Source organism: Mauremys reevesii, linkage group 22 (genome assembly GCF_016161935.1).
Source record: "Mauremys reevesii isolate NIE-2019 linkage group 22, ASM1616193v1, whole genome shotgun sequence".
NCBI classification, from domain to species: Eukaryota; Metazoa; Chordata; order Testudines; family Geoemydidae; genus Mauremys; species Mauremys reevesii.
Genome location: NC_052644.1, coordinates 2095028 through 2105886, shown reverse-complemented (window position 1 = coordinate 2105886; position 10859 = coordinate 2095028). Strand labels below are relative to the sequence as shown.

Sequence of the window (10859 nt, the reverse complement as noted above, 5' to 3'; positions counted from 1 at the left end):
AGAGCTAGAAACTTTTATTATGATTATTAGTCACGATTGCAGCTTCTCCTGACTCCAGAAGGTAGAAAGCTTTCCACAGAACACCAGCTATGCGGAGCCTCATGAGCAAAGCATAAGAGCTGGCAATGCTGATGTAGGATGGTGTAATTTACACCTCCCTACAACCGCAACTGCCAAATAAAAAGGGGACTTGACTGTTTCTTCTGGTTAATATTTGCCCAGTGCTTTGAGCATTCAGAAGGGGCCACGCGAGCATGGAGTGTTATATCGGGTTGAGTTTAAAAGGGGAGGAAATGAATTATTCGCCGCAGTTCCACTAGGAGGGGGTAGAATCTCCAGGTTGTTTTATGGTCACCGTTCCAGGTCATTGCAGAAGATGAGGCTATTGCAGTCTGGGGCTTGCCATCCTCCTAATCGATTCAGCAACCCAGGGCATCCCATAGTGCAAACAGGGTCCTGTGAAAATTCCCACCAGAGCCATACTTTCAAAGCTGTTCCGCAGCCAGCGGGCGGTTTGATCTCATGAGGCCGTGCATAAAGGTTGCTCTTATTTAGCATAGGACATGGCTGAGTCAGATTCCCCCAAGCCCCCTCTCTGCCTGGAGCTGGAAGCTAATCTTGTGACACCAGGGGCTCGGACGCCACCCGTCTCCTGTTCTGTGTCTGCTTGGTGGGTGATATTCGCATGGCCTGCTCAAAGACTAATGAGGAGGCGTCCGTGGGCTTTGGGAATGAAACCCATCCCCCTCCCCACCGACCCTGGTGCCGGGACTGTAATGCCCCTCTCCAGGAGGAACCCTGCTCCGGATGTAGGGCTGTAGTGCCCCAGCTTCTTTGCAGCACTGGGGCCATGGGGTTCCCTGTCCACCTTGCTAAAGGCTTCTGTAGGGTGAGGGCTTGACTGGCTCCACCAGCCTTGTCCCCAAATCTTGCTTCATGCTACTGCCACCAGATTGCAGGCCCTGGCAACGAGGAGTTCTCTGTGGCAGAGAGGAAGGGTGGCCTAACGGTTTAGGTGATCACCTGGGACTAGGGGCGAATGCCCTGCTCTGCCACAGCCTCCCTGTGTGACTGTGGGTAAGTTTCTTAGCCCAGATCCTCAAAAGTATTCAAGTGCCTGACTCCCATGGGCTCTATAAGTACCCTCTGACAGGAATGGCATTGGCGCTAGTGTCTGTTAAGCTGTATCTGCCCATGGAGCATTTGTATAGCACCCAAAAGCATGCTGGAGCTCAAACTTGGTCCCTGCCCCAGACAACCTACAATCAAATTGAAGATACGACACAGAGAGAAGCCTCATCTTGTGGTTAAGGCACTGGGCTGGGACTCTGGTGATCAAAGTTCAATCAGAGGCTCTGCTATGAACTTGGCATGCCTGAGTGGAGACTAATGTCAGTTGTTGGGTTTAGCAGGGAGGTGGTGTTGGTGGCCTGTGATATCCCTTCCGGCCTTGTGACAAAGGTGGCTTTATGCTACATTTCCATCTGCCTTGATCCTGCGGCCAGTAATGTGGAGCAGCCTAAGGGCTGTTCTCAAATCCACTGGCTTGTAATGGCCAGCTAGGGCTCATCCTAGTCCTCTTGATATGCCCTTTCCCTCCAACGAAGGTAGAAGGATGGGGTGGGAGAGAGAGTTGTGCATTCTCTAGCCAGCTGAGGATCCCTCTGCCCTCAGTGGACAGGGGATTTGTGGGATCAAGGCAGGACAGTCCAGCCGAACACAGGACTGGTTGGAGGTCTGTGTGTGCCCAGCTGTACCCAGGCCCTGGCCCAGGAATTCTGCTTTTGCACAAGTCTGACGTTGATAGCCGTGTGAGGAAAGAGCAGGTGGTGTGGGGAATTCATTTAGGAAACCTTGAATTTAAGGATCTGTAAGTCCTGGAAAGCTTTTTCCCCCTTTCAAAGAAATGCCTTAGCCTCCGGATTGTATCGGCTCCTCTCTACAACGCTTTCGTTATGGGACTGGAGCTCTATCCGTACGTTCAGGGGAAAGTCCCAGCTCTGGGGAGGGGAGAGGAGAAACTTCTTTCCTCAAACTAATTGCGCGTTATTAAAATGGTTGTTCTGGAAACACCAACGAATCTCTCCGCCTCCCCTTTGTTAATTACACCTGTCAGCATCAAGTGACAAGGGGAGCCTGGGGCGAGACCACTGCCGCGAAGGAGCAAGGGGGAGTCTTATGTGTCATTGCCAGACCGCTGCACTCAACTCTAGACCCGTTTCCCACGAAACACGACCCTAGTGGTATCGAACCCAGTTTTTTTGGGGGGGAGGAGGGAACAGCTAAGGGACTAGGTTTACTGCGCGGAGGAACAAAGGTGCTGTAAACGGTCTCCTCCCCTTTGCTTCCTGCCAATGGACTCGTCGGAACGTTGGCGTTAAAATCGGCTGCGTTGCCGCGTTCTAAATTAGAACGTCCGAGGTTTCAACGTTCCAGGTTAGCCCCCCTGCGCAGTGGCTGCTGTCCCGGGCTCCTGCGGAAGCAGCTGCCATGGCTGTCCAAGTCCAGGTGGTTTATTGGTAAGCCGGGGTGGGGAGTAGCTGGCGGCGGGGTTGCATGCGTGGCCCCGGCGCCGTGGGAGCGGGCCGGTTCTGGCCCGTTAGCCCCTTGGGAGAGCAAGGAAACACGCGTGTCTTGCCGCTCGTCCATGCAGCGGCTCCAGCGTGCTAGGGCCGCTTACCAGGCCAAGAGGAGAGAGTGACTCCCCCCCCGCCCCTTTGTTCTCTTGCTGGCTTCAACTGATGGGCCTCTCTGGCGGGGCCCCGAGGAATCGGCTCCCTTGCTGGTGTTAGATGCCTTAAAGCGCGGGGGTGGGGGAGGCAAGGCTCAGATTTATAAGAGTGGCCTCGCCCAGACAAAAATCGAGGCAGGACAGATGATGCGGCCCTGGGGGACGTGTGGATGGAAATGGCGTAAAACGTTTGGCTGCTGTAGGGTGACCTGATGTCCCGATTTTGGGGTCTGTTTCTTATATAGGCTCCTATTTCCCCCCCCCCCCGACCCGATTCTTCACACTTGCTGTCTGGTCCCCCTAGGCCGCTGTTACGCTGACTTGGCCGGTTGCCTTCTCTGAGGGCTCGTCTCTCTTGCCAGCAGAAGTTGGTCCCGTAACATGTATTCCCTTCCCCACCGTGACACAGATGCACACAAGCCGCCAGCCCTGCGTTGACCTGGGGCGGGGTATTTTAGAGGATGTGCCACAGGCTGGGGCGGGGAACGTTCTGATCCAGCAAAGTATCCATTAAAAGCAGCGAGACTGGATAACGCTTATTTCCCTTGTCCCAGTTGTCCTGACCCAAAGCCCCCTGAAGTCAGTGGGAGGTTCTCTGTTGATTTCAGGGCCTACGGGTAAATCCTTGGAGTTGCTGGCCAGAAGGCCACAGGACAAAGGAGGGGGGGGGGGAGATGATGCTGTGCTGCCCTCTTAGGAATGGTCTGGCTGGATGCCGGTTTCACTCCCCCTTGAGAACAGGTGACTGGGCTGGAGGGTAACTGGGTCGATACCTTGGCTGTTTGGGGCTTAAATTGAGAGTTCTTTAAAATAAACCTGCACAGGTGTTGTAGGGGATTAAGCCACTTCTGTCCCACAGGGTGAATGAAGCTGCTTACAGCCTAGCACGTGCTGGCTGAATGGTAGGTGGACTAATGCCACCTCTGGGCAGTCAGGTGAGTCCTCGTTTATATTTGGTACTTCTGCCGCAAAGTGGCAGCTAACATGCCACCTGCCCACGTTCAGTCAGCCAGAGCTTGAGCTAGGTATTGCCACCCCGAAATAGACCGGCATTTCTCTTGCTTAGTGCAAGACACCTTAATCCTGACCTGCTGCAGCCTTTGCTAAGTGAATCCTCTGCCAGGCTGCCTCTGCGGTGATCAGCGCCGCCCCCCCCCCCCCCCCCTGCGCTAGAGTAGCCCATGGCCTCCCATATACACAACTCTCATGCCTATCAAGCACGACCCACAGCCCTCCATGCACCTATAGGTCCGGCCTCCCCAGGCCTGGTTCCCCATCACCACCTCCTACTCAGACCTGAACTGCCTCACTTTTTGTTCCATAGACTTAAACTTTCTAACTCCCCTCTTGCTGCTTCACCTGTCTTCCAGAACGTGTGTAGTCGTGGTAGCTGTGTATCCTCTGGTTATCTCAGTGTAATGAAATCTCCAGAGCGATACCAAGTCTTGTGTGCTGTGGGAGTGGAGGAGTTATTCCATGTCCATGGGGCAGCAGTGAGAAGTGATTCCTGAAGCTGGGGTGGAGCTTGGGGGGGGGGGGGGAAGAGGGTGGAAATCCTACCTCCTTGCCAATAAAATGGTTTTATCCTGCACAGTTAGTTGCTGTGACTCTAGGGTTTAGCCAACTCTGTAACAGTATCTTCTAAGAGGTTTCTGTTCCTCCTCCTACATTCCCATGCCTACTTGAATGACTTCTGGAAGCGCTCTCCTCTGCTGCCTGTGCATCTAAAATAGACACAGGAAGGGTTGGTATGAGTCTCTTTCTCAGCAGCCAGTTGCTCTCTTGCATCTCTGATAGAGGGTGATTATGGGGCCAGTTTGTCCCAGCACCAGCAGGTGCGAGTGCAAAGTTCATACGCGCCCTATTCCAAATAATAGCCATTAGCGTGGGCGGATAAAGTCAGCGGTTGACTGTTTCTTGACATGATCTAAATGCAATAAAAGTAACCACATGGCAAGAAGGCTCAACTTCAGTCTTAAGTTTCTAATGAAAACAACTAGCAACAATCAGTATCTTTAGTGGGGTTTTACCCTTCCAGGGATTTGTAACTTTATCATTTTCTGTGGACCAACATTGATACTCAAAATCCAGTGAGATGCCCTCAAAAAGGGGGTCATGTTGCCATCTAGTGTCTTTGTCCCACAGAGAAGACAACAGGCCACTGCTTCTGGAGGCAGCATGGCCTTGTGGCAGAGCACTGGACAAGGTTTCGGGATTCCCAGCTCTGCCACTAACTTGCTTGGGTGACCTTGGACAAGTTCCTTTCCCTTCCGTAAAATGGAGCTACATGCTGCTCCTTTGCAAGGCACTTTGAGATTGGCTGATGGAAAGCACTATAGAAGAGCTAGGTGGTGATGATATTTTGCAGCCTAATGTAGTTCCCCTTCTCCTCAAATAGCAGGAGACCAGGTGGGATTTTCAAGGAAGCTCAGCTCCTGTTTGAATTTCAGCCTTTGTCCCTTCTTTGGTTAGTGTCTAGCTGCTGAAATAACTCTTCTTTGTCTCCCTGCAGCGGGGCCTGAGGCTACGGTCCCAAGGTAAGCGTCCAGATTCCTCGGTTCAGTTCCAGTTATAACTGTGGCAGTGGTGGGTGAACTGGACTGATGTGCTCCAGGACCCCATTCCTGTTCCCAGCACTTGGTCCAAGTCACTGGCCTTGTGCAAAGAGAGGAAGTTCTCCTCCAGAGAAAGTTGGGCTGTAGCACTTCATTGGATCTGCTCCTGAAGCATCCCCAACCCTTTTGTCCCAGCCTGACCCAGTGAGCTTTTCCTCCCCCTCCGGTCCCCAATCGGCTGCCTGGGCTGTCTGAACCTGTGCATGAGGAGGTATAAATGGAGTTGCACTGGTGAGAAAACTGATGTGAAGGGAAGCAGGCAGTTGGGCTAGAAAGGGCTCCTGTACCCACAGCAGGCCATGTGGGGCTTGGCTCACTAGCTGGCACTGTTGCCAGCTGTTTTAGGTGTGTGAAGTAACAGTGGAGCCAAGATTCAGCAGGGGCGAGTCCTGACAAAGACCTATCAGACATTCACTCTGGGTTCTGCCTTTCCTCTCTCTCCTTTCTAGTATCAACAGCTCAAGAAGGAACTTCAAAAACAGTTCCCAGGCAAGCTGGAGATCGTGAGTATCCTGGGACTGTCCAGGGCACTTAGCTTTTGTGTCTGTCTGACTCCCAATCAGTGAATATGCACGGCCAAGGAATAGCCATGTCCTCTACAGCTCCGGTTCTGTACTGTCAAAACTCCTGTTGCTTTCAGTGGGACTGTGCGATGCAGGCGGCTCTAAAGAAGTCCCTCCTCATCTGGTGAGACCTGACTGAGAACTGTCGGGCTAAAAGCACGTCATGTCCAGCGTGAATCTGGAACATAGCTGTCCGATCCATGGTTCATCTAGTCTAGTATCTTGTCTCTGAAAGTGGCAAGGGCCACATGCTTCAGGGGAAGCTGTTAAACCTCTCAGATGTGCAAACGGGCACAAACATAACCATGGGGAAAGCTCTGACCTGACCCTGGGCTGCTGCTGGTTGGTTTACAAAGCATGCACCGTGTGGTAGAGGTAAGGGAAGCCTTGATCAAGGAAGCATGGAGAGTGGCATTAAGGTAGAAGGAGAAAGTCCTTGCAGGACTGAAGATGTTTCGACAATCTAGTATTGTGTCCTGATTTCCTTATGCGCCTCAATCTATAGATACTCTTCTTCTAGATTATAAACGGTTTGGGATAGGGATTCTTTGATATGTTTGTACAGCACCTGGCACAATTGGATCCTGGCTTCTAGAATATAAATTAACTTAATAGATTCCAAGGCCAGAGAAGGGACCATTATGATCATCTAGTCTGACCTCCTGTATGACCCCAGGCCAGAGAATCCGACCCTATCATTTCTGCATCAAGTTCATAACATCTGTTTGCAGATGTATTCTCCTCTCTGAGGCCTGTAGGGAGCACTCCTGTTGGTCTAACTAGGAACTAACCTGAAGGGGAGAGCTTGCTGCTTAAAATAACCCAGACCCCCTTGGGGCTCGTCATTCTCAAGGTGACTGACTCCTCTTCTCTGCTTAGAGTGGCGAAGGGACCCCTCAGGTCACAGGATGGTTTGAAGTGACAATCGCAGGCAAACTGGTGCATTCAAAAATGGTGAGTGGTCTCTTCCTCCCCTCTCATCTAGTTCCTAACTGAACTGCTCAGCTGATTGTCACCAAGGCGGGTGATGTACATGAGACAGGAAGACTTCAGTCCAGAGATGAGTTGTGAGCACAAGGCTGGGTCAGAGGCCGGTATCGAAGCTGGAGCAGTAATCCTGTCCCAGCCTGTACAATGATCCCCTTAGAATGTGCGTGCTGAACGGGGATCAGTTTGGTGCGGGCTTCTAAGGAGCAGTCACTGTGGGTCAGGGGGTTGGTACTCTTCCTTCAGCGCTGCTGGAAATGAAACCTAAAACACATATCGGCCACTGACTCCTACTAGCCCACTCACTGGGCATGCAAGTGTTAACCCAATGCCTTGTTCAACTTATCTTGACTCCGTAAACTTCCTCTGCAGTTGCAGTAGGATACAGGCTGTGGTTTTATTCTCTCTTCTTCCCTGCCCTTCCCCTCCAACAGCTGCCACTTTCCACCTCAAAGATAGCTGCATTTCAGTGATGGATGAAACCTGCATCCTTTATCTCCAGGGTGGCAAACTGAAATGGCTTATTAGCAGCCACTGCTGCCGGCCTTTACAGGAGGGAAAATACAGCTCCTTGGAAAACTTCACTGATGCTAAAATAGCTGTTGGCTCTTGCAGCTGCTGGTGCTGCAGGTCCTGGGGGATGGGGAGATTAGAGCAGCCGGTCCTACATTAAAAGTACTTCCACTGTCAAGTGTCTCTCTGAGGTGGCAGAACTGTTGAATTCTGTGTCCTTAAGGATGCTGCAGGAGCCTGATGAACTTGGACTGTCCTGTATGTGGCACCTTCTAGAAAGGGTCGTGTTTGCCCATATTTCTTGGCGGGGGGAAGGGGCTGTAAGCTTCACCCACTTTTTTTTTTTAAGCTAATATTTTGTCTGAGATCTTTGTGAGCCGGGAAGGTCCAGCAGCAGAAACAAGCTTTCTGTGTTTGCTGCTGTAGCCAAGGAGGAGCCGTGAGGTTTTTCCAAGGCTGCCTTTCAAACACTGCATTGTCCCTCCAGTCCTGGCACTGCTGTCCTGTCACAGCTTCTTGGCAGTGATATGAGTGCCTAAGTAGAAGGTGCCTTGCGAGGAATGCTCTTAAATAGTGGAACTCTCCGGGGGCATAACTCTGGACACCGTCAGTGGCTGTGTCACCCTGGAGGATTGAAGAAGCCTTAAAACATAAGGTCCAAAGGTCCATCTAGCCCAGTATCCTGTCTGCCGACAGTGGCCAATGCCAGGTGCCCCAGAGGGAATGAACAGAACAGGGAATCACCAAGTGATCCATCCTGTCGCCCATCCCAAGCTTCTGGCAAACAGCCTTCTCATGCTCTGACTTCTTTTAGCCTTATGGGGCATGCCTGGGTGGGGGGAGGGTAGAGTGGGTTCAGCTGCCCCCTTGCTAACTGGCTGCTCTCTGGCAGAACGGGGATGGATTTGTGGATAATGGCACCAAGCTTGCCAAGATTGTGGCAGCCATTAAAGAGGCGTTGGCTTTGGGATAGGAACAGCAGACTGCATGGGCGACTCCATACATAGCACAGGTAAGGTGGTGGGTCTGGCTATCCCAGTAGCGCTGGCTCAGCCCTTCCTCCTTGGATAAATGGAGCCTTGCTGCATGTGGCTTTCTAGAAGGAGACCTTTAACCCAGGTCCTATCCCCCTTGGCATGGGTATTTATAAATATGATGGGGCACTTGAAATAGCAAGGACTTGCCATGTTATGGTTGGTCAGAACTTCATCTCCCCCCTCCCCCGCACCCAACAGCAGTATGCTGAGTGCTGGAGCAGCTGTTGTGCTTCACCCCAGAAGTGGCTGCATTCCAGCCTATCTACATAGAGAAGGAAACACTAGGGAAGGCTCCATGTTAAAATGCTGTAATGCTGCAAATCCCCAAACTCCCAGCCACTCTGGTTATGCTGGCTACCACCAGCAGGGCAGAGCATTCATGGGAGGCAAAAAATTCCATGAGGAGTCTGACTCTAACTTGGCAAAAGGGGTCAGAAAAGGAGCGTGGCTCTGGTGGGCTGAGGTGCAGTGAGTTCAGGTGGTGCTGAAGGCAGACTCGCCTGCTTGGTAAATCCGGAACCAAGGCTAGCATCCTGGTCTGCTGGATCCCAAAATGCACCCCTCCACCCTACGCCCACACTTGTACTTGAGGACTGTTCCTTAATTAGTTCTAGGAGGTCTCTTGTCCTCTGTGTGGGCCATTGTGTTGTGTTGGGTTTGTCTAGAGTGCTTTTATTTAAACACTAGAGGGCATTGTTACACTCTCGCTGTATTGCAGCATGCAGGGTTAAGAGCAGTAGCTGCTGCTTCAGGTACATCAGACTGGAAAGGTCCTTTCTGAGCCTTCAGTCCACTGCTGTCACAGACAGCTCCAGCATAGAATTCTGTACCTAAATGTAAGTGTCTCCATCTTCAAACTAGCTCGCGCTTTCTGCTCAGTTTGGGAGGCTGTTCCAGACCCTCGCGCCGCTGATGGTTAGGAACCTTCTCATTTCCAGCCTAAATGTATTCACAATCAATTTGTAGCCGTTTTGTTCTTGTGCCAATAATGTCCTTGAGCTTCAGTAGCTCTTCTGGTGTTTTTCCCCACCACATCCTGACCTATTTAGAGAGAGCAATCAGATTTTTCCCCTCTCAGCCTTCACTTGGCTAGGCTAAACAAGCCAAGCTCTTTCCATCTCCTCTCCTAGGATGGGCTCCAACTCCTGATCATCCTAGTAACCCTTCTTTGCGCTTAGTCCAGTTTTATTTTTAAATTTCTAGTTTAACTATATACGTTCCTTCTCTTCCTCTAGCTTGATGAGCATTTGCTTCGTTCAGCTTGGCCGAGCGCTTGATGACGGGAGTTGCCGAAATGTCCCCTGACGCGTGGCCGTTCCCAGAAGTTTTTGCGCAGGATTCCGGTTTGGACAAAGACAGATGATGATCCAGCTCTGTGCTTTGACATGCTTTATATCTGTACGCAACACCTGTCTAGAGTTGAAACAGCCCCTCTAACGTGCCCTGTTATATCATTGTGCCATTAAGGTGCCTCTAACTTTGAGTAATTATTGAGTGAGTTTCACTGTTCAACCTCACAGAGAAATCTGTCTTGGTGCTGATATCGCACCAACAAGCTCTTTGTCTGGGGTTGCTGGGATGAAGGCTGTCAAGTCAGGGAGGGTCACCATCTGGGAATCCCATCAGTGTGGGAAGAGGAATTACAGCTCATTGTCGGGTATGGGGGGGAACTGGACAGGAAATGAGAGAAAATGTTTTAACAAATGATGCAATATTCTGTTTAAATTTAAACTCGGGATTTTTATAAATCCCAACATTTTCTTAAACTGTTGTCGAAACAGTTTTCCCCTCTTCTGCAGAACCTTGATGCAGTCCTGACAAATCGCATTGAGATGTCCCAGCTAGGCAGTGGCGTTTGCTCACAAAATGTAACCTCTAAATCTTGATGTTTCTGAATCGTGATAATGCACTTCCTCCTTCCAGAATCACCTAGTGTTGCAAAACTTTGTTTTGTTTTTAATTTTGTTGTATGATTAACTTTTGTTGCACTTCAGAAAGGTGTCTGTCAAATAAAATAATGAAAGTCGTAAACTGGTTGTGTAGTGGCTTCTTTCTAGTGCTTGCTAACTGACCAAACACACAGCAAAAGCAGAATCTCTGTTCCCTTGCAATATGGGGTATAATTCTTCTATACCAATACTCCGAAAGAAGCGGCGAGTGGTCTAATGCTTCAATGCAGTGTGAATATCATGAAAGCAGCATTCCAGGTCCTATATTCAAACCTATTGAGCGTCTTCCATCCACACGCTCCACTCCAGCAAGCCTGATGCAGCCTTTCATGTTTCAAGACTTTGCAACCTCAGTAGCGGGGCTCATATTGAGATGTCCCAGCTAAGCAGTGGATACTTCTAAAGCAGGCAGGACCTTGCTTTTTGTGACCTCAAAATTCTCCTCCTACCACATCTCCAGGGTC

General features: G+C 50.7%; 1 long non-coding RNA gene across 1 annotated transcript; it reads left to right on the top strand.

Moving 5' to 3' along the window:
- Positions 1-2364: 2364 nt before the first annotated feature.
- On the top strand, positions 2365-10477 carry LOC120388872. Its single transcript, XR_005590661.1, has 6 exons — positions 2365-2519; positions 5244-5268; positions 5796-5849; positions 6789-6863; positions 8302-8421; positions 9682-10477. It is a non-coding gene; the product is annotated as an uncharacterized LOC120388872 (long non-coding RNA).
- Positions 10478-10859: the final 382 nt, after the last annotated feature.